At 44.1% G+C, this 27,545-nt stretch overlaps 1 protein-coding gene across 6 annotated transcripts in view; it reads right to left on the minus strand.

Moving 5' to 3' along the window:
* JARID2 (jumonji and AT-rich interaction domain containing 2) overlaps positions 1–27,545 on the minus strand; it is a 259,185-nt gene that overhangs the window by 181,815 nt on the left and 49,825 nt on the right. The window lies entirely within an intron of this gene.

The following is a 27,545-nucleotide window of genomic DNA, read 5'->3' on the forward strand; positions in this document are numbered from 1 at the left end:
CCTACTCAGGCAGGAGTTTGCTCCCCAGCCCCCTGCTTGTTCTCGTTCTCTCCACCCCCCTCAAATAAATAAAATCTTTAAAAAAAAAAAAAAAAGAATTTAAACATTTACATCCAATAAATCCAAGACAAGCTGTGAATATCCCTCATAGGAATCAATATGCAAGGCTCCAAACAAGCATTTTTCTTTTAAATTAAACAGAAAAAAACTGGACAGGTCAAAGTATCATGAATAGATAGAAATAATTTATTCATAACGCAAAACTTCATGAGACACATTTCAGTTATGTGTGCACATGCAAATAGTGGGTGTCGATTCAAAATTTTAATATAGATAAAAGTAAAGTTTACAAAAGGGTTATTTTCCTCCTTACACAAGTGTCCTTTTATTTTGGGGGTTTCTTTTCTTCTGGTTTTTTTTTTTTTTAAGATTTTATTTTTAAGCCATGTCTACACTCAACATGGGGCTCAAACTTACAACTCTGAGATCAAGAGTTGGGGGGCTCCATTTTAATTTTTTTTTTATTTTTTAAGATTTATTTATTCATGGGAGATGCAGAGAGAGAGAGAGAGGCAGAGACACAGGCAGAGGGAGAAGCAGGCTCCATGCAGGGAGCCTGATGTGGGACTCAATACCAGGACTCCAGGATCACACCCTGGGCCGAAGGCAGCGCTTTATAAACCGCTGAGCCACCCAGGGATCCCCAAAACCACTCAATTTTAAAAGGGGCAAAGAAACACAGGAAAATACACACTTAACATCTGTCGGTCACTAGAGAAATGCAAATTAAAACCATGGTGAGATTCTACTATGTATCTTTTAAAATGGGTAGAATTTAAAAATCAACAGCAACCAAATACAAATGAAGCCTCAAGAGCAAACTAAACCCTCCTGCACTGCTTGTGGAAGGCAAGGGTACATCCACGCTGGAAAGACGGGTATAAAGGTAATGCACAAGCAAGGACTACCTCGTGATGAAAACCATAACCGCACAAAAACCTATCTACAGCAGCAAAACCCATTAAGTGACAAGGAGGGGAAACGACCACGTCTGTGAAAGGATGAAGACACAGACAAAACTGTGGGACGTCCAGACTACAGGATACCACTCGGAAGTGAAAAGAAAGGCCTTTCTAACACCAACACAGATGAATCTCAAATAAACTAAGATTCTACTTAAAACAATCTAGAAGGGACGCCTGGGTGGCTCAGTTGGTTAAGTGTCTGGCTGCAGCTCCGGTCATGATCTCAGGGTCCGGGCATCAAGCCCCACGTCAGGCTCCCTGCTCTGAGGGGAGACTGCTTCTCCCTCTCCCTTTGCTCTTCACTAGCGCTCATGCTCACTTGCTCTATGTCACTCTGCTCCCTCTCAAATAAATAAAATCTTAAAAAAAAAAAAAAAAAAAAAGACATTCTAGAAAAGTCAGAAAACCTAGTAAAGAGATCAGCTTTATAGAGAGGATTCATTGCAAAGTAGCACTTTTGACTGTGATGGATTATATGACAAAGCGCATCTAACACACTTCACAGAACTATTTACCTAAAACAGATAAGCATTACTGCATGCTAATCATACCTCAATACAAATCAACTTTACCTAGGGCAAACGCCACAGGTGTGCCCCCCCACCCCTAATTCCTGCACAGAACACACCAGTGCTGTCCAACAGAAACAGAGCACCATGTAAAATTATCAGCCAGGGGCATCTGCCTTGGGCTCAGGTCATGATCCCGGGGTCCTGGGATCGAGTCCTGAATCAGGCTCCCCACAAGAAGCCTGCTTCTCCCTCTCCCTCTGTCTCTGCCTCTCTCTCTCTCATGAATAAACAAAATCTTTAAAAAAATAAAATAAAATAACCCCATTAAAATTGTTAAAATGGGTGACAATTTTAACTCAAATACATCTCAAATATTATCCTTTAAACATGCACTCAAAATAAAAAGCAAATTATTTAACTCCATTTTCATATTACAAAGTTCTAGAAAGTCCCTGTGTATTTTACACTGATGGGCACTTAACAACGGAGACCAGGCCTGTTTCCCATACTTTCACATCTGAAGTAACTGTGAGCACTTAACAACAGGACTAGACAGCATCCCAAGGAAAAAAAACCAAAAGGAGGGGGCGGAAAACAGCAAGGTGCTTGCTGGAGAACCCTGCTCTGGTTTGACTCTTCACCGGTAGTCAAGTGTCACCCAGATGTGTGAAAGCTCCAGCAGAGCCAGCAGCACGGGGTTTCTCCCATGCTGTGGCACACCCAAGCTAGGCTAAGCCAAGTCACTCCCACGCACCCCCCAACCCCCCACCCCAGTTCATTCCTGTGATGTAAGAAAGGAAAAAGCAAAGCACAAGAGGTAGCTTACTCCTACACCATTCAGATATGCTTCAATGGAGGCAGAAAGGGGCGCAGGAGAAATGCATTTGGAAAACCAGGCTGCTGAGCCTGCCTGCCTAGCAGGCAAAAGCCCACCACCCACACAGATCTAAGAAGTTCCTCACCAAAGCTCTGGGGGAGCAGAAAGGCAAAAACCAGAATGATTCTGTTGGGAAACCTACAATCACTATGCTGAAGTAACCTCCAGTCCTGGTGCTTGCTACCCTGGCACTCCACTGAACTGCATTTCTAGAGTGAGCCTTGCCACCAGGACCAAATCACAGAGTCCAATCTCAAATGAACCAGATAATTCAGAACAGCTTGGAATTTTTTTTTCCTTTGGCTTAAAGAGTATGCTGTTGTGTTTATGTTATGGTTACGTCTGATATTCTGGAATTCAGGAGGGGGGGGGCTTTACTTTAAGATATAATCTGGAAGTGGCTAAGGAATCATCTATCCTTCTCTATCCTGCAACCTCCTCCTCCTGCCAACACCCACTCCCGCAACGTTACAGATGCCTTGTACAAAAGTCGCCCCCAAGAATAATGATTTTTTTTTTTTTTAAGCTGAAAGACTAAGAAAGTCTGATTTAGCCAGTGGCTTAATGCAGATGGCTCCCTGACTGCTGGCTGAAAACACTGCCCGGGGTTTGTGTTTAGACAAATCCCAGAAACAGTTCTTGAACCCTTACAACATACGCCAGGCACTATTCTGGGCATTGCTCCTGTGATTCACGCTCGCTCAAAACTGACAAGGTAGGTGCTATTATTGAGTATTCTCCCATTGTGCAGGAAAAGAAAGGACTCAGGGAAAATGCTAGTCAAAGTACATACCCAGGCATTCAAGTAGACCTTCTTAGGCCAGGGGAGAGACACTGAATGATAAAACATATTGTAGCCCGTTGCAGATCAACACAAAATTAGTCTAGAGAATAACAGGAATGCTCTTAGGATTTGACCACCCTGTTCTTTTTTTTTTTTTTTTTTTTAAGATTTACTTATTTGAGAGGAGAGCTGGGGGGGAGAGGGAGAGAGGGAGAGAGAGAATTTCAAGCAGACTCCATGGTGAACATGGAGCCCGACGCGGGGCTTGATCCCACAACCCTGAGATCGTGACCTGAGCTGAAATCAACAGTCAGCGGCCTAACAAACTGAGCTACCCAGGTGCCCCAAGCACCCTCTTCTTTAACCAAGTACAGGATCAGACCGCAGGTACCCAGACACATTCTCTTTGTTCTTCTTGCTGTCCTTCAAAAACGGAAGTCCAATGAGCAGACCTTATTCCATGTATTGCTAAGTATGTGTGAAATTACTTTTATGTGCTTTTCCTTGTACTAATCAGGACTTCTAAAGATTTCTCACCCTCTCATCAATCCCCAGACACCAATTCTAATAGTAGAGAACTTTTCCCATTATAAAACTAGAATGTGATTCTAATTCATGCTCTATTATTGACCAACTTTCCAGTATCTTCAAGGAAAGTCTTGTTATTGTTTCTCTATTAACTAGTAACACCCAGAGTGCAGCAGTTAGTTTGCCAATATATGGGACAGTTTACGAGATGCTAAAGAAATGGTGTTTTCTGCTGACAACTTTTGAAACAGCTAAGTCCCTGGACGCCGTCAGTCTTTGGTTCCGAACAGACAGCTTGGTTTCACTGCCACCGATTCTTGAACATTGAAACAGAGCAGAAATAACAAAGCTACAAAACAAATGTCTCACAACCCAACCAAAAGGATTTTCAGACTTATTAAATATTTCCTGGTCAAACCTCATGTGAACTGCATTGCTCTAATTCCTAATCCTTATGTAAGTGTGCACTTTCACGTCAACAAAATGTGTTCTATAACCAGGATTCAGAACACTCACATGGGCATGGTTAGTCTCCGTTATTTTACAGGGTGGACACCTAACAAATAACTATTAGTAACTAATTGTAGGGGCACCTGGGTGGCTCAGTCAGTGAAGCGTATGCCTTCCGCTAAGGTCCTGATCTCAGGGTCCTGGGATGGAGCACCCCTACTTAGCTGGGAGTCTGCTTCTCCCGCTCCTGCCTCTCCCCCACAAATCATTCTGTCTCTCTCAAAGAAATAAGTTAAATCTTTTAAAAAATAATGAAGGGGTGTCTGGGTGGTTCCGTTGTTTAAGCATCTGCCTTTGGCTCAGGTCATGATTCCAGGGTCCCGGGATCAATCCTTACATCAGACTCCCTCCTCGGCTGGGAGTCTGCTTCTCCCTCTCTCTCTGCATGCCCACACCTCCCTACCCTCTCCCCGCCACCGCTTGTGTGCTGTCAAATAAATAAAATCTTTTTTAAATTAAAAAATAAAAAATAATTGTATGAGTTTTACCTTGAGTAAAAAACTGGCATGTCCCTTATATCCCTATAACAAGAAGTGCCTGGTTATGATATTAAAACTCAATGTAATATATATTGACTCATCCCCAGGTCTTCCTTAATTGGTAAGGTTCAAGAATCAAACTCATATTTTTGAAGATATCTTAAGTTATATTCTCCCCTAAAATTCTTTTGTAAGCTTCTGGTGCATTTCCAGCCTGCTAACGCCCCCAAATACTGCCTTATACAATCAAATACAGATTTCTTCAGTGAATGTTATTCATTATGATACACTGCCTCCCCTCCCCAAATTAAAATACAATTTCACAAAACTCCACAAACGAAATGGGCAAATGCACCAATAACATAAAATTACAGTATTCCAAACGGCAGATCATATTTCATATGCAGATTAAAATAACAAACAGTATAATATTCTTGTGTGCCACTGGCTAGAAGCACTATAGACTGACTGCTCTTTATTGGCTTTATTTCCATTTGCAATGTATGCAAAGTTCGAGGCCATATGGTTAATTCCACAAATGAAATATGGTTAGTAATTATTTTTTATATTATCCATTCTGAATAACATCTAATCTAGCTACTCTGAGAAAGATTCCTGATTAGATAAGGAGGAAACATTTTATGTCATTAGCTCTACACAGTTTCATCTTGTTTAGGAACTGCAATTGTAATGAATACCAGATACAAAACAACCTCTAGGAACTAAGAGTCAGTCAACATTTCACCTTCCATTTCAACCCACTCACAGGAAAGATGCTGCTCCAAGACACCTCTTACCCAGCACCAAATCCGATCACGGAGTTCCATAAAGTCCATTTTTTCTATGTTTGCCCACATACTCTAAGTACTGCCTAACTAAAATTCAAAAGTTTTTCTCGTTCCTTGTATACCAGTCGTAGTGGAAACAGAACAGGGTTAACCTACCCTGGATTGCTAAATGCAACCAAGACTCTACACCTGTGTCCATTTTTTCTTAAGATTTTATTTATTTATTTGTTTGTTTGTTTATTCATGAGAGACACAGAAAGAGAGGTAGAGACATAGGCAGAGGGAGAAGCAGGTTCCCTGTGGGGAGCCTGATGCAGGACTCGACCCCAGGACCCCAGGATCATGACCTGAGCCAAAGGCAGGTTTTCAATCACTGAGCCACCCAGGCATCCCTACACCTGTGTCCTAATGAAATTTGAAGGACCGTGGAATGGGGGGGTCAAGCGGGGTGAACAGGGATTAAAACAGCACTGTGGCTTCGGTCCTCTGCACCAGCGCCCCTAGCCGTGGTCTGGGTTCTTGCCATCAGCCTTCCCTGCACACAGAGCCAAGCAGGGTCAGAAGCTCCCAGCAAACCATACCCAAAAGGCCAGGACGGCATTTTTAAGTTTTGAGACATATGGAAAAACACATCGAGGATAGAGAAGCTGGTGAGTGAGCTGAAATTAACCGAGCTCTAATAATTTAGTTGTGTCTGTCTGAAATTAGCAGCTTGTATTTACATAGATCCCCTCCCAGGCTAGGGTGTGACCCGAGTATCTCTGCACCCTGCTCTAGTTCAAATAAGGAAAAAAGTCATGGGGCTGAACTTCTCTGAAATCAAAAGGTAAATGAGACAGTGGAGCAAGATGCTTGATTATTGCATCAAATTTACATAATTTGCAACCGCTGATTAGGTGGTTTTTCCTCATAAGAAGTTAAAGGGCCATCCTCAGGTAAAATCCTCATGCTCCTCCCAAATACAGACCCCTGTTTCCCAATTCTGTTCCAGGAACCCAAGACAAGTCGTCCATCTCACTCACACAGGGAATGGCCAGCACAGAACCACGTCCAGAAAAGGTTACACAAGACACAGTGACCATCAGAGCAATCTTTTTAAAATCACGTTGAAGGCGGCAGCCCTTCATTGGTCCCAGCTCTCCAAACAGGATGAAACATGTTTGTGTATCCTGAATCCCTTTGATGATTTATACCATTCCATATATCTCTCTCCCCTCCCCCAAGAAAGTGAATAAGCCATAAAGCCAGTCAGCCTTCCTCTGAAATCACCAAAGGCCTGGTTCAGCCCCACCCCACCCCATTCCCCCAAACCGGCTTAGCTCAGAAAACTGATTGGAACTGAATGTCTAGGCTGCTTCCTTATGCCCTTTTAATAAAGCCAACCACAGCAAAGAAAACAGAAATTAGTGGCAAGTACAGAGCTTTTTGCCACTGGGATTCAGAGCAGCCTTTGGACAAGCCATTATGGCTGTCTGGCTCCAGCTCTCTTCTCAGTAACCACCACCCCCTTGCTGGCCTGCCCCACACCACCCTCCACGATCAAAGGGAGCACTTACTGTTTATAACATCCTGAGCAATCTGGGAATCCCAAGAGGTGTTTGTTACCTTTCCCGTCCCTCATTGTCTCTGCTCCAAAACACATTTTCTAATGAGGCAGGCCAGCCCTGGCACAGCCATACCAGTGAATCAGGCCTGTCCCAAACGACGCTTAACAAGAGGGTGTGGGGGTGCCTCAGGGTGAGTGTCAGGACAAGCTCTTCAAGAGTGTGTGGTTCTCAGATTCTATTTCCGGCTAGAGGGCTGCATGCCAAGCTTCTCATTATAGATAGGTAGCAACAACAACAACCCCCCACCCCCCAAAAAAACCCCAAGAAACACCCAAAAGTTCTTGCTATGCATGTCAAATACCCCAGGTATCCTATGATGGAATCCTGAGTGTTCAGCAGATGTCAATGTGCTGCTTCTGTGGGAATCCCCCCGAATGACTGCAGAGAGCAACCCCCACCCCCCCAACCCCGACCCAAGCAGCAGCGCCAGAGCAAAGCTCCTTGCTCCTTGCACTTTTCCTTTCCCATTCACCTTTTAAACCCCAAATCCCCACTAAAGCCACATGTCCCTCCAGCCTAGCCCTGGGCTTCAGCTTTTTCCATGCAGTGCAGCCACAATGGCAGATCTGTTTGTGTGATGACTCTCCTAACCACTGTCATGGTCCTTTCTGGGGTGTGCTCAGCAAACCTTCTCAGCGCCAGAGCACTCACCTTTGACTCTGCCTCCAGTGTGCTCTTCACCTCACCTGCTGAAGCTTGGTGCTGAGGCCCAGCCAGCAGTAAACAGGCCAGGAGAAGGGAGGCGCGAACACTCCAGCTCTGTGGGACAGGACTGGTGTTGAAAAGAAACAACTACCAGGGATCATCACCTCTCTTGGCCAGCTAAGCGGCACCTCAGCTCTGTGTGGTGCCTTGGAGGAAATAAATGCCTCCACAGGCACACTCACCTGAGGCATGGGTAGGAAGGCCTAGAACAAATACCTAGGCAGCCTCTGCATCTCCTCAGATCAGAAACTCAACAGGAAGAACTCAAAACTGAAACCCGAGAAATGCATTCCAAGCCAACATCTCAGAGAGGACGACGTTCCAGTGGGGATTCTGGGTTCACTGGTCACATGATAAGCAATCAGGTAGGTAGGTTCCCAAGAACTCACCTTGTGAGCAGGCCAAAATTAAAGTGCAAAGAGGCAAAACTCCAGGTTTACTAAGGTAAAAGGTAAAAATTTCCTAGGGAGTTTTGGGGGAAATTACTCTTGAGGTGATGTTTGCAGATATCAAACAAAAGTCTACTTTACCCACAAATCTGTCCTTCAACCTTTAAATGACTCCCAAAGTTACACCAAACCTTAAATAATCACCTCAGAAGCCCAACTATTATCCTAGATGATACTTATACATTCTCAAGTACGAGAGAAAAAAACTGATGCGTTCTTACAGTTTCTATGTTTTAGAGACATTATTTCTGAGTTGTTTCTAAGAGCTGTTTCTTCCCCCTTTCGGGGGGGGGGGGGTCACAGGCAGAAAGAAATCATCTCTGACTGAAAAAATTCTGTTGCTTAAAAAAAATTTTTTTCCTGTTGCTAAGTTGATACAATCAAGTTAAAAATTTTGCACCAACATTCCACTTTTAATCATTAAGTAACCGGCAACAAAAGGATGTATAAAATCACAACTGCTAATACAGGGACTCATTTTGCACCAGACGTACACTCATTTAAACTGTACATCAAAGGCGTTGCTATGATTCCCTTTTCACTGAGGAGGAAACAAGAGGCGCACACAGGATACACAACTTGCCCACAGTCCAAGCAGTGTCACAGCAGAGCTTCAAACCCAAGGCATCTGGCTCAAGTGATCCTTTTAACTAAATCACAGTTTCCAAGGTCCGCTAAAAAATGAAAAAAAAGCTATGCCCTTTAAAGAGATAGAAAACATTAAGTGTGATAGAGAGAGAGATAGGAAGGATAATCTTCACAGTGAGAGGATTTTAGTGATACCACTACTGTTACTGCCAAGAATGGTCCAAAATGTTTTTGTTTTTAATTAGACCCTTACAAAAAAAAAAAAAAAAAAAAAAAAAAAGATTTATTTAGAGGTGCTTAGGTAGCTCACTCAGCTAAGCTGACTCTTGATTTCAGCTCAGGTCCTGATCTCAGGGTTATGGGATCAAGCCCCACATCAGGCTCTGCTTAGGATTCTCTCTGCCTCTCCTCCTTGTGTGCTAACACTTGCTCTCTCTAAGAAATAAATATTTAAAAATAAAAATGTATTTGAAAGAGTGCAGGGGAGGGAGGAAAGGGGGGAGAGAGACACATTGAATCTCAGACTCCAAGCTGAATGCAGAGCCCAACACGGGGCTTGATCTCATGACTCTGAGATGAGGACCTGAGCTAAACTCTCACCCAGGCACCCCAAAACATCCCCACTTTTAAGCAGTATAAAGCATTAAAATTGCTACCGTCCTTGGCAACAAACCCTGACATTATTAAAAAGGCAATCTTTATTATAAAATATTCCTAACAGAACAGCAGAAACTATATTTCTTATAGTTATAGTGGAGATTTTAAGGAGGATGCTCCCTTTCTAGAATCAAACATGTAAAGGACCCTACTGTAGTTGTACCTGTGGTAATAGCTGAGAAAATCCTTTACCAAATGACACTCATGGAACAGAACCAAAAGCAAGCAGGAACCAAATGTGAATTACCCATGCTCTAATCCTGGCTCCAGCTTAGGTCCTCAGCCTCTAGGAAATCCATCTGAACAAAGAAGATTAATTTAAATGCATCACTTCCTTCTTTCACAGATTTGGGAACCACTTTAAAAAAAATCCTATTTCAAAAGTCGGTAATAATAGCTGGTACTAAAAGAGATGGCCAGCACACTGGGTCCAGTAGACTTAAGTTTCCTTTTTTTTTTTTTTTAAAGATTTATTTATTTATTTAGAGCATGCAAGTAAGGGGAGGGGCAGAGGGAGAAGGAGAGAGAGATTCTCAGGTGGACTCCAAGCTGAGTGTGGAGCCAAATGCATGGGCTCCGTTTCTCAACCCTGAGATCATGACCTTAGCTGAAATCAAGAGTTGGATGCCCAATTCACTGAGCCCCCCCAGGCACCCCAGGACTTGCTTCTTTAAAGGCCTGTCCTAATTCCCTCTACAGTATTAGACTGAAAACTCCAATCAGACATGAAGAAAGAACTGGACACAAATCCCCCTCGTTCCTACAGGTAACTCAGAACCACCACAGCTAAAGGGGACCTGCAGCCCACGAGTCGCCAGAAGCAGCTCAAGAGCCTCCCCTCATTTGGCCACACCACATCCCAATAATGAAGTTTTACTAACTGCACCCTAGACACACTGGCACTCCTAAATGGTGGTGCTGGTCAAAACACTGGATTCCATGCTTCACTCTGGACTTTACCTGCTCCACTCTGCGTCCCATGCTGAAGATCAACTGTAATTCTTCATGATGAGGCAACAAGTCCCATCTTGATTCTCCACCACCCTGGGAAGAAGCTAGCTGATATCACTGGGGAGGGGGGAGGGGGGGGTGTAAGGCTTCACTCTGCAAGCTGCCCACACTGAAGTTAAACATACAAAATTCCCAGGGACTGACACAGTTTCTGTCCCTCTGTGGTCCTACAGATTGTCCACCAGCCCTTGTCTTAAAGAAGCGACATTTGTAATAAAAACATTTCTAGGGATGCCTGGGTGGCTCATTACATTGTGCATCTACCTTTAGCTCTGGTCATGATCGGACGTTCTGGGATAGAGCCCGGCATCAGGCTCCATGCTCAGCAGCAGAGAGGTGGGGTAGTCTGCTTCTACCTCTCCCTCTGCCCCTCCCCCTGTGGTCTTTTCTCTCACTCTCAAATGAATAAATAAAACCAAAAAATCTTTTTTAAAAAATGTCTAAACTCTTCTAACAGAATCAATATGTTTAAGAACAATGATAATTCTCGGACAAGCATGCTACTCTCCTATTTCCTGCGAAACACTTTCACAGTAGCAGCGAGGACCAAAGGAGGCCAGGTACCCAGGTGTGTACTTGAGGGTTTTTTTGTTTCTTTTGTTTTTTGGGGTTTTGCTTTATGGTAAAAGACTGATAATAATTCACAAATTATTATTGCAGTCTACTTCACAGTCGCCAAAACTTTTCTTCCAAGATCCACTTCCGGACATGTGTTCCATGGATTCCCATTACCACTTTGCAAATCCAAGCTCCCTCTTTCCTGACCCTACAATAGGCCTCAATCTGCATTTCCAGGCTTCTGTCAGCCTCAACACACAAGTCCTGAACTACAGGTATTTTAGCTACCGCATGGTGTTTATTCCCAGTATCATCTATTGAATCGAAGCCCTGCCCGTGACAAATCTGACACGGCAAGTCACAATCTGAACCACAGCAAATTTCCAAGTACTATTTACTCAATGCTTCTTTTGACAACCTCAGGAAGTATGAAGTGCCAGACACTGTTTTAGGGGCTAGAGATAAATCTGTGAGCAAGAAGAAAGAGATTCCTGCTCTCGGGGGAGTTTATATGCTGTGGAGAAAACCAAGACCAGGTAAATAACAAATAAGGTTATCTGAGAGGTGGTGGTTAATGGCTATAGGAACAAAAGAGCAAAGGGATAGACTACCGAGGCAGGAGGGCAGTGTGGGGCCCTTCAGAACAGGTCAGCACTGGAATTCCAGTCTGACCCTGCCACTCACTACCTGAGTTAAACTTCACTAGGCTCCTTGACCTCCGGAAGCCTCACAGGTTCCTCACCTGGGAACAGAATCACCTGAGTAACAACGATCCAGAATCAGAGTGACTTGTCCCGGCTAGACCTTGGGGCCCAGATGCAGTCTACTTGCCCCCAAACCAGAAAAGGTACAGAAAATGCAAAAAGGGTGCCCTCGGGATGGCTTGCAGGGCAGCCTGGGGTCATTTATGGCTTCTTTAAGGGAGAGAGCCAAAGGTAATTACCAAACCCACCCTACGAGGCCCAGGGCAGGGTCAGCTGCCTTTAGGAGAAAGGCTTAGATGATGAATGTACTTCAGGTGCTTCTTTTCTTCAAAGCGCCAAGTGGGAAGAAAACTTTCTAATCATCTGTTCCCAAACAAGTTCCTATACATATGACAGCCAAGGAATGCTGCCACCTAGCCTGGTTTCAGACTGGCTGTTCTCCAGATCTGCAAAAGCAAAAATACTAGCGCCACCGGGGAACGCACAGAATCTCGGGGAGCTCAAGCATCACCCCACAACTCAAACAGGCCTGGTTCTCCACAATGTGCCTGTACACACATTCTGCTAAAGCACCGACGGCCCGCAGGCTTCGATGTGATCGGCAAATAGGGGTTATTTCAGTGGGGATGGCGGATTTCTCAGAACTGGCCCTCTTCAAACCACGAAGTCAAACAGTGAAGAGAACAGTGTCCCAGCTGCTTGGGTCTGGGCAGAGCATCCCCAGGGCAGGAGGGGCTGGCACACAGCGATTCCAAGTCCAAGCCACCCAGCCCACCATCTCTGATGAGATACTTGCTCTCAACATAGCACTTTCCTCACCCGAGAAAAAAATAAATGAGATGATACAGGGTGTATGCACCAACCGAGCACCAAGATCCAACAGAACAGGGCTTTCTCATCAACTAAAACTCCATCAGCAGAGACTATTAAGACGTTTTCCTGTTACTGAAGGTTCCATGGGTCCTCACTGTTTGGAAGAAGGAGGCACACTTTTCCATTCTTCTGGAAAGAAGGAATGTCAAGAGGTAGCTGACAGTTGCCTACATGCTGAACTCAGATATTCAGCACTGAACCCTTTTCCAAGGGTCTAAGTTTCAAAACAAGCCACACAATCACACAAAAAGCTCACCTACTCTGTGGAATTGGAGGCTGGCATCCTGGTTGAAGGGGAAGACGCTGACCTAGAGTCCAAATTCTATCCTTCAGACCCAGCTGATACTCGAGAACAAGACGGTTTTTTTTACCCTCTTCTGCAAGAGTGAGGGTGGATCTCTCTCCAGTCGTACAGCTTTTTCAGTTTGTGTTAAAGGTTGCTTTAACGCCCAGTTGAGAACCGACTCTACACAGAATAATGGAAGAACCGCCATTCCCGAGGAGAAAAGAGAAAGCAAGCCAGAGAAAAGCAAAGAAAGGTAAAGACAGAAAGGCATACAAAGAAAAAAGAAAGCTTATTCGGCCATAAAAGGAAGGAACGAACTATTGGTATACCCAGCATGGATGAATCTCAAAGAAACATTGCAGTGAAGGAATCCAACATGAGTGTTTCCATTTATAAGAAATTTTACAACAGTGCTAGAAATCAGGTCAGCGTTCATCCGGGGCTGGGGGGTGGGGGACACTGGCTGCACGCTGCACGGGGGCATGAGGGAACCTTCTGAGAAGACAGAAGTGTTCTAGCACCTTGATGGGATAGTAACACCCAGGGGTATGCGGCTGTCAAAGCTTCTCCAACTGTACGCTGGAAACAGCTGTGCTGTAAATCATGGTTTGATGAACTGGACTTTTTAAGAAAGTTCTGAACAGATTTACAATTGTTTGAAAACAAAAGAGGACTGGGGTGTGGAGGTAGAAGGAGTTGTGACAACTCATTAGGTTCAACTGATTTTTCTGGAAAGTAGCCACCCAGATTAAATACAAGTCAACGCCAACAGCCACACCTTTGGTGATACAGTTGATGGACCTGGCCCAATTGTACACAATTCCTCCAAGTTTCATGCTGTTAAAAGTAACTTATTAAAGAAATATTTACAATACAAACCCTTTCAAGACTTGAGACATTTAAAGGAAAAGTAGATTTTATATTTTAAAACAAAACAAAAGGGCGCCTGGGTGGCTCAGTCAGTGAACCGTCTGCTTCTGGCTCCAGTCATGATCCTAGGGTCCTGCAATAGAGCCCCACACTGAGCTCCCTGAGCAGCAGAGAGTCTGCTTCTCCCTCTCTGCCTCCTCCTCCTCCTCCTCACTCATGCTCTGTCACTCTCTCCCAAATAAATAAAATCTTTTTTTTTTTTTAAAAAAAAAAAAAAAGGAGAAGAGAAGAGAAAACTAAAGTCACCTCTCTGCAAAATGAATCAGTGTGCCACGTGTGGTTTGTGTTAAGGGATTTGTTCTGGGTTGTGCAGAAAAGCAAATACAATACTAACCTGTGAAGAAAAAAAGATGTGCTCACAAGTTTTCATACTTTTTCAAACCCAGAAATGTATATACTCCCACCTCTGAGGGAGGCTCCCCCACACTCAAGCTTCATTCTAGCTAGAAGGAAGCAAGCTATCAGTGCTCCTGGAGCGGTTACTGGATTTGGGGTGGGGGTGATAGGAATCTCGTGCCCAGTCTCTACTCCACACAGAAGAGTCTTGTTACAGAAATACTCCAGCACTATCCCAGCACGGTACAAAAAATAGCTGTGGTAAAGAACCACGGCACTGGAACTCAAAACTTGGCATACCAAAGGAGCCAGTCCTTGCACTGACAATGCCACGAATTCCACAGAGGGCTCCCCAAAGGGGATAGTGGGCAGGCAGCCCTCAGAGACACAGAAAATCAGAACCTATTCTCGGGGCTGGAACCAACAGGCCACAAGCCAAAGTCAGCTCACGCCTGGCACAAAACAATTCACAAGTCATTCTGACAGAGGTCATATCCAAAATCTATTTTACGTCAATAATCTTGGTTTCAATCTCAACTTCTAGAATGGGGACACCCCAAGAGGTCAAAGGGTGTGGATTTTCGAAGTTGAAATCCCATCTCATAGAAAAGATTGGTCAAAGTCCTAGGCCCATTCCCTTTTAGTACCTGCAAAATACTTCCACCCATAGGTGGGGGTATCCCTGTGTCTCCACAATACAGCCTGGCATGAAAATGTAGAGAGCATGGGTCACAAACAGGAGTGGGGGTTAGGATGCAGTGAAAGCATGACTTGTGCCATCTTGAGAATCCCTATGCTAGAATTCAGGGCCATCTTTCATTCAGCTTGTGTTTTGCTATGTAAATCATGTTTCAGTTTTGGTTGGGGTCATATGGGAGGGGAGACTTATTAATGCTATCTACAAATGGTAAGTTCAACAGACAGGTTTTTTCCACTGTGACTAGTCATTTGTAAAGAATACTGATTTTCTTAATTTTATTCTGCACACTGGCTATGGCAGGAAGCGTCACTTTTACGCTGTTCTGCAGGGCAATGATTAAAACTAATATTCACGTATTTTTACATAAATCACATGCTTGTTTTGCTCTAACCAGTAGTAGGAGGCAAAGGCATTTAAGCAGCACTTCTAGAAATTAAATTAATTATCTGCTGTTCATCTGTTTCACTAGAGACGCCCAGCCCAGCCAGCAAGCCAGTCTGGGAAAACCTCCCTTGCCTCAATCCACAGCTGGATTGGCTGCTTTTCCTTAAGAAGACATGGCACCTTCTCTGTTCCCACTGCTTCCCTGACTCTTCTTTTGAAGAGGAAGATTCTAGATCTTCTTTAATTGCATTGTAACACGTGTTTCCTGGAGAAAGTACAACTAAACTTTATCTCTTGAGCATCCCCTCCTCCTCTTCAAGCCCTGCATGCTCTTTCCCACCTCAGAACCCTCCTTATCTGGAGCACACCACTCTCCACCCCAATCTTCACCTGGTTAAATGCTCCCTCCAAGTCCCTATACACCATGACACCCAGAAAGCCTTCTTTCAATGTTCTATGTGTATGAGCTGTTCCTCCAAAGTGTGCTATCCTGTGCCCACAGTACCCCGGATGCTTGGTTTACCAGTACATTTGTCCATCCCTGTATAATAATGTAAGATCAAAAAAAAATAAAAATTAAAAATTAAAAATAAAAATAAAAAATAAAAAAAATAATAATGTAAGATCCACCCAATGGGTGCCTAATGCTCAGCACAGGCCCAGCCTATGGCACGAGGTCAATAAATGTCACTCAGATAAACGAAAATAAAACAATGTTTTGACCACGCAGATATAAAAGCACTGTTGATGTGGTTATATGACCTTTTACAGTATGTTTCCTGAACAAATATTTAATGAAATTATTTTATCCCAAAAAAAGATTAACCTGTACAAACTTATTTCTCACTTGTTTCTTTCATTTACAACATCATGACATTAAATACTCTCACTACCGTATCATTCTAATGATTGCAAGGAACAGATGTTCCCTAATTTAACCAATCCCCTATTGGTTACCATTTTTCAGTGTGATACACAGTGAAATACACTTGATACACATCCCTGTGGCCAAATCTAAATAAATTTCTAGAAGCAGAGTAGCTGAAGCAAATGGAATGCAAATTTCACTAGTTCTAATGCACCAAAAGCTTCAAACATGGGTTATGAGTGTTTTGAGGACAATGATGGGGTCTCCACAACCAGAGTAAAGGAGGCACCTAAAAGCTGCATTAGAAAAATGGAAGATAAGGAAGTCTGGGTAGCTCAGCAGTTGAGCATCTGCCTTCAGCTCAGGGCATGATGCCGAGGTCCTGGAATCGAGTCCCACATCAGGCTCCTGCTTCTCCCTCTGCCTGTGTCTCTGTCTCTCTGTTTCTCTGTGTGTGTGTCTCTCATGAATAAATAAAATCTTAAAAAAAAAAAGAAAAAGAAAAACGGAAGATGAACAATGAGTCTGTTGGATGGGAGATAATGTTTAATTCCATCTGGGGACAAAACCAGACTCAGCTAAAAGAGATGGCCAGAGATACTCCGTTCAAATTGGAAAGGATGGAATGTTCCCCAAGAGCTATCCAACAGGGACACTGCAATTGCTGGTAAGTATTCAGGCCCAGGCAGGCCAGAATCCTGATGAGGGGGAAGACACCAGGCCAGCATCCCCATGAGGTCACCTCCCCCCACCAAAGAGGTCACCCGTGTCCTCTTTTCAACCTTCCAGAGGGCCCCCCACGGCATTCTTCAGGTGAACCTGGAACAGAGCCAGAGTGAAACTTTCCTAACGTTAACCTAAGCACTATCGCAGCTCACAGCACATTTACTGCACACAGAGTGATAGAGAGAGACCCAGCATGGGACTACGTCTCACAGAGGCTTCACGTCTTCTCCAAGTGGGGAGGCTCGGACTTTGCTTCACAGCTTATGGTCCTCACTGTTAACAGGTGTAATAAGAATAAATGACTCTCATGATAACGTTAATGCAATTGCCTAATCTCCCCAGTTTGTTTTTTTTAAAGGAAAGCATTCAACAGATCAACTGTCACTATTTAACCACAAAGTGGGGAGTAGGGGGATAGGATTATCTCTTCCTCAATTTTCACCAAAGTTCATATGTAAATGAAGTAAGTTTCTCAAAGATACCGTTTGTTGCTTTTTTTGTTTTTTAAACAAGGAAAGTAAAAGAAGGAGCAAAACCGCCATTGCCTTTCCACTTCTATCCAAGTCTAGCTTCTCTAGAAAGGCAGGGTTAGGATCAACAAAACGACAAAGGATGCCAATGTCAAGTCTTCGGTGGCTGAGAAAGATCCAGGAGCCAGACAGCCTGTGAGGTGGGGTCTGACATGTGGTTAACAGTACCTGCTGACATGGGTGGTGGACGGATCAAGTGAGTTAATATATGTAAAATGCTTACGACAACTGCCCGGCACACAGCAAGTGCCACAGAACTGTCAGACACATTTTCACCCTCGTTGTCATTTCCATGTGTACCCAGAGGGATGAGAATCATGAGAATAATGAAGGACCATAAATAAGTAAGAAGGGTTGGCAAAGAGGTTTATTTGTAAAAGATGAGCAGAGGGGCAGCACCTGGGTGGCACAGTCGGTTAGGTGTCTGATGCAGATTTTGGTCTGAGTCTTAATCTCAGGATCATGAATTTGAGCCCCATATTGGGCTCAACACTGGGCATGGACCCGTAAATGTAAACAAATAAATAAATAAATAAAGATGCAAGCAGAATCCACCTCAAACAGTCCACCTTCTAGGGGGTCTGGGTGGCTCAGCGGTTGAGCATTTGCCTTCCGCTCGGGGCGTGATCCTGGAGTCCCAGGATTGAGTTCTGCATTAGGCTCCCTGCGTGGATGGAGCCTGCTTCTCTATGTCTCTGCCCCCCCCCCCCATCTCTGTCTCTCATGAATAAATAAATAAAATCTTAAAAAAAAAAAAAAGTCCACCTTCTAAATTCTTGTTTATTAACCAGCCATTAAAACACAGAACATGGGGTGGAGCGCCTGGGTGGTTCAGGTCATGATCCCAGAGTACTGGAATCAAGTCCCACATCAGGCTCCCTGCTCAGCAGGGAGGGAGCTACCTCTCCCTCTATACCTCCACCTGCCCCTGCTTGCGCATGCTCCCTCTCTCTCAAATAAATAAAATCTTTTTAAAAACCTTTCAAAATTAAAAAAAATATAGAGCATGGGGCATATAAGGTGGCACAGTTAAGCATCTAATTCTTTGATTTCGACTCAGATCACAGGCTCCAGGTTTGCGAGATCAAGCCCTGAGTGGAGCTCTGCACTCACGGCAGAGTCCGCTTGATACTTTCTCTCCCTCTGCCTCTCTTCCTGCATCCTCTTCCCCTCTCTCTAAAATAAATGAATGGGGACACCTGGGTGGCTCAATGGTTAAGCGTCTGCCTCCGGTTCTGGCCATGATCCTGGGGTCCTGGGATCAAGTCCTGCATCAGGCTCCCCACAGGGAGCCTGCTTCTCCCTCTGCCCATGTCTCTGCCTCTGTGTCTCTCATGAATAAATAAAAATAAAAAATAATAAAAAAATAAAATGAATGAATGAATGAAAATTAGTGAATTAAAAACGCAAAACAGGTTTCATCACAGGAAGGAGGTTTTCAAATGGTAGCTGCATTACTAAACCAACACAAAGGAGTTCAACAAAACTTGCTAGGATAATAATGTCAAAAGAGGGAAAAGATTTCGATGACTAAAACCAACCTTCTAAGGGACATTATGGGGAACAAAACAGAATTATCTGCACAGATCCAAGAGACTGGAAAAATTCAATGAAAGTGATGTCACTACGATGCTGCAGCATGAACGTGAGAATGGAAACTCAGGTTTGCATGAGAAAAACCAACTCAGGGTTTATAGTTTAGCGAGTGCTTGTTTTAGCTGTCACTGACTGGCTCCAAAGAAAATAATTAAGTTTTAAGCTACACTGGCTAGGAGTCTGGATTTCTTGGACCTGATGAATTATGCACTATAATGAACTCTGCAAATTAACCGAAAGCAGACTCTGCTATCCTAGCAAATTTGGGCAATGAATATGTATTTCTCATTGGCTACTAGCAAGAAGTCTGAAATTAAATTAATCACATAATTAAAGGGAGAAACTAAAGTACAGAAATATCAAAAGTCACCCTCTCCCCACTCCAAACAAAAGTGTTCTTGATTTATGGAAGTGCATCACCAGAAAAGGGGAAAAACCTCCAAAGCAACATCCAAAGCTTTAAATACTATATATAATGAAATTCAAAAATGGACCGGTCAAATTTCCTGGTGGGTGAGATACCGGTCTTTTTATAGAAGCCACAACTGTTCCTCAAAACAGAGCTCCAAGGAATTTTAAAGTTTGAATGTAAATGTTAACTGCAATCTACTGAAAACAGAACCAAAAATATGTGTGTGTGTGTGTGTGTGTGTGTGTGTGTATATTTTAAACTTATAAGTCTAAGAAAGAGGACAGAAGAAAAGACAAGCTGCCAATCCTCTCCCCACCTTCCACTGGTTCCTCCATTCCACCTGGGCCTCGTACTTTTCTTCCCATATGCCCTGTACCCTGTGCTGCCTTCCTCTGTGAAAGGACTTCCCACGCCTGTTTAAAAAGTCCAAACAATTCCAAACTGAACTAGGGTGTCAAAAACAGCTTCTAAGGAGGAGCTGATAAGATTGTTTCTTGACCTAGGTGCTGCTTAAACAACGTTAAGTTTGTGGAAACTCCAAATGTACATTATGATTTGGCAACTTGTCTAACATGTGTTACTTCAATAGAAAGTTTAAAGATGGGATCCCTGGGTGGCGCAGCGGTTTGGCGCCTGCCTTTGGCCCAGGGCGCGATCCTGGAGACCCAGGATCGAATCCCACATCAGGCTCCCGGTGCATGGAGCCTGCTTCTCCCTCTGCCTGTGTCTCTGTCTCTCTCTCTCTCTCTCTCTCTGTGTGACTATCATAAATAAATAAAAGTTTAAAAAAAAAAAAAAAAAGAAAGTTTAAAGATTTGGTGGGGGGGTCCCTGGCTGGCTCCGTGGGTGGAGCATGCAACTCTTGACCGTGGGTTTTGAGTTCATGCTCCACGTTGAGTACAGAAAATAATTTAAGATTTTATTTATTTACTTGAAAGAGAGACAGAAAAAGTGGGGGCGGGGGGGGGGGGGAGGAAGGGAGGAAGGGAAGCAAACTCCCCACTGAGCGCAGAACCCAATGCAGGACCTCTATCCCAGGACCCTGAGGATCATGACCAGATCTGAAGTCAGACACTTAACAGACTGAGCTATCCAGGCACCTTGGGTGCGGAAACTACTTAAAAAAATAAAATCTAGGGAAAAATAAGTTTAAAGATTTGTTTAAAGCACCTGAATATGAGGTAAAGAAAACCATATTCTTCTCATTTCCCCAGAACATGGACAACATGGCATGATCCCCCAGGGAAAATATTGCCAACCCAACAATTCCTGCGGCACTGGATCAAGAGAAAGGAGGCTGGTGGGTGGATAAGTAGGAAACCATGACAGACTTTGTGCTGCTGCTGCCAGCTGGGGATGATGTGCTTACCTCCTAGGTAGGGACACTCAGGACACACCACAGGACTCTCCTCCACCTCCTCAAACTTAACCACCAGATGGCAAAGCACTTAAAGTATCAGTTATTTGTGATCTCCAAGTATGAAATGTGAAGTTACTTGCCAGCAGAAACCCAGGAGCACGGTAAGCCCTGTGAAACTGCTGGTACAACTTCAAAACACCGGACATTTAGAAAAAAGGCCTGATCTGGTCCCACAGGCAGGCCTTTAAGAAATGTAAACTGAGTAATTCTCCGCATTTTAAAAACCGTGGCTAAAACCACAGTGGTGAGTGCCAGTAAATTCTTTCCTTCCAAAAGCTGAGAATAACATATATATGTGTATAATGTGGTGTGTGTAGCACAAATACTCTCGAGATGGTGAGATCCCTGGTCAACATTTAGATGCTGGCCCCACAATTCCTAAGACTTCATTTGAGCTGGTGAGTTCACCTCTAACACTCAGAATGTAAGGTACTGGAGGGAGAACCCAGAAGGACGGGAAAAAAACCAAGGCCAAAATCTTTCTAAGATCCCCCTGAACTCTGTTTAATTCTTGGTCAACAAGGACATCAGCTTCTGCCTATCATCCAACTACAGGTCACAGTCCACAGAGAAGTAAGCTGCTTTACTCACACAGAAGAACCCTATTTCCAGCTTGAACCTCAACTCATCTGCAGATGAAAAGAGCAAGAGAAACACTACCAGAGAATGAAACCAATTTTAACTCGAAGCAGGACTATGTTCCAGGAAAAGACAATGGTGCAGAAGAATGGAACCAAACGTGGTCAAAAAACTGTAAGTCAGCGAGTAAAGGCAGCTACAGGGAGTGAGGCCCCTGCCCTCCCCAGAGCTAGCCTATGTCTGGACTCTGGTGGCAAGAAGGGCAGGAGAGGAGCCCAGATCCCAAATGCTCTCAGCCCCTCCCATCAGAATATACCTAGCAAGGGGTCCTGCTCGAGCTGGTCAGCCCACATTAGTCTCTGGTAGACATTTGTTAAATCCTCCCCTCCTGGCTGCTGTGGCTGTGCTAGCAACATGGCTAGCCTCCCAAAGACAGAAGGCCCTGCAAGGGGGAGCTGCAGGTTTTCCAGCTGGGCTTTACAGGCAATAAACCCCATCCAGGGATCCCTGGGTGGCGCAGCGGTTTAGCGCCTGCCTTTGGCCCAGGGCGCCATACTGGAAACCCGGGATCGAATCCCACGTCGGGCTCCCAGTGCATGGAACCTGCTTCTCCCTCTGCCTATGTCTCTGCCTCTCTCTCTCTCTCTCTCTCTCTCTCTCTCTCTCTGTGTGTGTGTGTGTGACTACCATAAATAAATAAAAATTTAAAAAAAAAAATTTAAAAAAAAAACCCATCCAACAAAAAACCCCAGGCTTGTGGTTCCTCCCCATTGGTGACACTCCTCCCAGAAGCTGAGAAGACTGTGGGGACCCCAAAACAGGTTTCAGATGTCCCAGCACAACTGAAAAAGGCAAATAAAAAGGATGAAAGAGGGAGATGCGTGCCTGGCCTCATGCAAACACCCTCACACCACCATGCATGAGGCTGCCCCACCACAAACCTGGAACCCAACTCTTCTCTGCCAGCACATGCTCTGCACACAAACAGCAACTCCAAGGACAACACCCAGATTGCTCAGCCCCTTGCCGTCATCTGAGAAAAATACCAAAGAAAGTGGCCAGCATTACCATGTACTCCCTGGGTGACAGCAGGATTTGGGGCAGAAATCCACAGAACCCCTGGGCCCATAAAAAGTGATTAAATGGTTCGAGAGACAAAGGACTATAGTTAAGGTCAAAAGTAAGGCATCAGTCATCTAGTAATGTGCTGATGGGCCAGATGATGATGGTCTGGCCACTGCAGAGAGGGCTAGACCCCTAACAAGCCTGCTTCTCCCTGGTGTCTACAACCTGACCAACTGGAGAAGGCTGCCAAGAGAAGAGACTGTGAATCCTCCTGCTTTAGAGTTCTCTTGGAAAATGAATTATCACCTCTCCAGGAGGTGAGCAGAAAGTGCTGGTTAATCTACCCAAATTATAGTGTGGAATCAGTAAACCATATCCACTCTCTACCACCAACTCCAGGAGGGAGAAAATAGGAGGTGGGATGGGAAAAGACCAGGACGCGGGAGGCTGAGAAGCTCGCGGCAGAAAGAGGCTGGATGATGGCTGTTATCATGGCTGATTATCGAGGGGTAGTCACAACTACCACCTGAGCTCATTCGACGAATGCCTACAAGCCCCTGACATCTACTACCTCCCATAAGGCACTTCTATGGCCACCCAACTGGGAACATACCCACCGTGATTATCTCAGTTGAAGAAACTGAGGCAGAGAACATGCAAGCAACATGCCCAAAGTCACACAGCTTAAACAAATGGCAGAGTGAGGATGTGAACCCATTGCTCTTAGCCATAAATTACACATGATTACCTCTTACTAAATCTGCAGCCAGGATACATCTCAGATGAACTAAAAAGAAGGCACCAAACACTAATGATTAGAAACAGAGTAAATTCTGTACCTGAAATACCACTGAAAACTTAAAACTTACATTCCCTTCAATGACTGCCCTTTTCGACCAGCTTCCCTTCTGTATTGGCAACTGGGGTTGCGGTTTTTCTAGGGGACAGGATGTTGAGGACAGTATTAAACATATTACCAAATGATGTTACTCACAATCATTTAAATAATTATCAAAAGGGGAAAAAAAACGGCAAATCTCACATCAGGGTCTTACATGTGAGCAAAGAGGGCGACAAGCATTTTAAATAGTGCTCATAGTAAATTAATAAAAAAGATACAAAACTGCTGAGCTTTAAGAAGATCAAGCCCTGAGGATAAAAAGCATTCTAAAGAAGACAGGCCCAGAGCAACTGGTCCAAGTACACTAAGTAGACTTAGAAGTGGGCCGATGGGCCAATGGGCTACTGCCACACTACCCTCCCCCCACTGCTTAGGACCAGCCTGTCTGAATGCATCATCACAGGTCTGCCTGCCCCAGACAACTGAACCACGACAGGCATTTCCACAAGATCCCTGGGTGATTCCTAGCAATTCTCGGAAGTGCTGCCCCATGGGATTTATGCAGTAAGACACAACCAGACCTCCTACCAGGAAGCCAAGTGAAGGCAGAAAGGTAAAGGAACCCACTGCCGGCAAGGCTGTCAAAATGAGCCCCCAATTTCTATAACTTTCCTCAATGACCACACGTTAGAATTGCCATTTTATTCTAATTCCTGCCATCAAGCATGAACAGGAGGAAATTTACTGAAAACTCTTTGTAATTCATAACCTACACCAATTTTGAAAATTAACCACCAGAAGTCTTGTGACCACAATAAATGTATTATTAAATGAGATTATCTGTTATTCTTTGTGTTAAAATGGTCTTCCTTAGGCAGTGGGAAGGAAGCTCTGTTTTAGATATAGAAGAAATTCCCAGTTACTAAAAAGTGCATCATTATAAAATCTACGAAGAGGGGGATCCCTGGGTGGCTCAGTGGTTTAGCGCCTGTCTTTGGCCCAGGGCGTGATCCTGAGGTCCCAGGGTCGAGTCCCACATCGGGCTCCCTCCATGGAGCCTGCTTCTCCCTCTGCCTGTGTCTTTACCTCTCTCTTTCTCTCTGTGTCTCTCATGAATAAATAAATAAAATCTTAAAAAAAAATACAAAATAAAAAAAATAAAATCTACGAAGCTAGCAAAATGAAAGAATTTGGAGAAGAATATAAAGAAGCTTCAGTACATTTAATCAATATCAAGTATGTACATAACCCATTCTGAATATCATCAGAGCAAAAGCAGAACTTGCGCCACTAGGTTTCTAGCTACTAAAGCTGCAGTGAGCGGCTTTCTTCATCCTTCTTGAAGTTAACACATTTATAATAATTGTAAAATGAAGGATTTGGATGTCATAAATCATTAATACCTTTCACGCAGAAAGATCAAAAGGTATCACCTTCCTCTCCTCTGTAAGGAGTTACAAACCAATTTTACCCCATCAGAGATATACTTTTTCCATGTTGGCAGTGACCCCCCCCAAAACACGAGAACATACAACTCAGCAACGCAGACAATCCATGTTAATCACAATTTTTAGTACTCCAGAAAACCAAGGAGCTCTCTTGATATTTATTAAACCAGACATTTCGGGCAGCCCTGGTGGCGCAGCGATTTGGCGCTGCCTACAGCCTGGGGTGTAATCCTGGAGACCCGGGATCGAGTCCCACATCAGGCTCCCTGCGTGGAGCCTGCTTCTCCCTCTGCCTGTGTCTCTGCCTCTCTCTCTGTGTCTATGAATAAATAAATAAAATCTTTAAAAAATAAAAAAATAAAAATAAACCAGACATTTCTTTCACAGGCTAAGAGTAAAACCAGCACCCTCATTTCCTGATGTGAATATGATACTTAAAGACCCAAGCAAGTGTCTCTTAGGTTTCAAATATACAAGACAACAATCGTTCTGCATTCATTCTTTCCCATCAAAGCATGGGGGGAAAGAGCACAGAATCATCCCACATAAACCACCTTTAAAGACTTACAGGCTGCAGAGTTACTTCTATAAAGTAAAGAAAACGTGGGGTGCTCGGGTGGCTCAGGCAATAGTGTGACCAACTCTTGGTTTCAGCTCAGGTCATGTTCTCAGGGTTGTGAGGTCAGCAGGGAGTGTGCTTGAGATTTTCCCTCTCCCTACTACCAAGCTCCATCTCTCTCTCTCTAAATGAATATTTTAAAAGAAAGAAACCGTGCCCCACAGTGGAGATGGGTTGCGATTATCCATTAGTGTAAAAGTCACTTCCACCATCAATGAACAAATGTCAATGCCACTCACGCAGGTGATACCGGGTGAGAGGCTAGAAAGAAATCAAGATATAAACGAGATGTTCTGTAAACATCTATGGTGTACACTGATGACTGATTTCAAGCCCAAATGTCTAGAACTCGTGACAAAAAGTGAAAAGCTCGTGATGAATGTGGTCTCTCTTCTAGATGTATTCATGTTATGCTAACCTGCTCGCCCATCTCTGACAAGAGAAAACATTTTAAGTGAATAAAAGAGAGAGCTCAAGGTCCAATTTGCTAACTCGAGTAACACCCTATCATTTTGTAGCTTTCCTCCAAACGTGGCCCTGCTGTTCCTTTGGAATTTTTAAAGACCTAGGATTTTGGTAATTATAGCCATTTCAGAAATAGTTACTGAAAATCTAGTCACCTACATGCATGTACGTTGCTTCAAATGTTTGCCTGCAAGTCTTGGGTTTGTAAAGAGACTGCATACAGAATCTTACTTTTATACCCAGGATCTTCTCACCCCGAAATATTCTACTTCCTGGCTACCAAAACTCCCCCTCTCTCAAGAGCTACTTATGATTGACACATCATCACCCTGATCTGGTCTGAGGAATCCTAACTCTTCTTTTATAAAGGTTTCAAGGGGCACCTGGGGGGCTCAGTGGTTGAGCATCTATCTGCCTTTTGGTCAGGTCATAATCCCCAGGTCCTGGGATCAAGTCCCACATCGGGCTCCCCACAGGGAGCCTGCTTCTCCCTCTGCCTGTGTCTCTGCCTCTCTCTGTGTGTCTCATGAATAAGTAAATAAAATCTTCTAAAAAAAATAAATAAGGTTTCGAATTAACAATGTAAGCTTTGGGAAATGCAGGGTGGGGGGGAAAGCCTGCTCCCTTTCTCTACCCCCCCCCCTTACACACACACACACACACACACACACACACACACACACGAGCAGAAGTAACAACATGGGACACTTGCTTGGTCTTTGCAAACAGGCTCCACCATCCAGTCAGTAATTGGCTCATAAATTTCATTCATAACTTGAAACAGAAAAGGCCCAAAATGAGCGATCTGTAATTTTAAATGTTGTCATTATTCTCCTGGCTGCAAGCGGTTAAAGGCGGCCTTGCAAGCTCATGAATTACGGGTGCAGTTTATTGCTCTGAATAAGCTCTGAACAGGCACAGTATTTCAGGAAGCTGGAGATGAGGGGAGAGGTCATTCGCAAAGCCCAGATGCTTCCATGGAATGAAGCTTAAATGTCAACTGTCCAATACTAGGAGTGATCCTTTCTGCTCCCAGGCCCCCAGCTTTTCCTCAATGCCCAGGGCACACCTCTAAGGTGGAGTTTTACACATGTAATATTGTGCATTTTTCCTTAAAATGTATTTCAGATCGCCTTCATCTTTTAGCAGAGGGTTTTGTTTTTGTTTTGTTTTTAAGATTTTGAGAGAGAGAGAGAGAGAGAGAGCAGGGGAGGGGCAGAGGGAGAAGCTGACTCCACTCACACTGAGCAGGGAGCCAGGTAGGGAGCCAGACATGGGATGCGATCCTGGAATTCCAGAATCATGACCTGAGCCAAAGGCAGACCCTTAACCAACTGAGACACCCATGTGCCCCCCAAAGTAGACGTTTTTAAATGCTTTGGAAAAGAAAGGTAAAGCAAGTCAGAGAACTAGAAAAACCACATCCAGTCTTCACTGCTAAAAGATTTTCCAATAGATTTCAGTTCATGTATCCTAGTTCTACACCATCCCCACCCCAAATGAAGAGTTAAACAAACACACTCTGGAATTAGTGATTTATTCCTCCAAACACTGGACTGATGAGAAAAAACATTTTGTGTTTATCTGGAAGTCCAGGGATGGGAGACATCAGAAACTCTGGGTTGAGGGGAGACTTGGTAGGTAGTTCAACAGTTCTTCAGAAGCCCACAGCCACAGAGCCTGAG

Source organism: Vulpes vulpes, chromosome 12 (genome assembly GCF_048418805.1).
Source record: "Vulpes vulpes isolate BD-2025 chromosome 12, VulVul3, whole genome shotgun sequence".
Taxonomy (NCBI): domain Eukaryota; kingdom Metazoa; phylum Chordata; class Mammalia; order Carnivora; family Canidae; genus Vulpes; species Vulpes vulpes.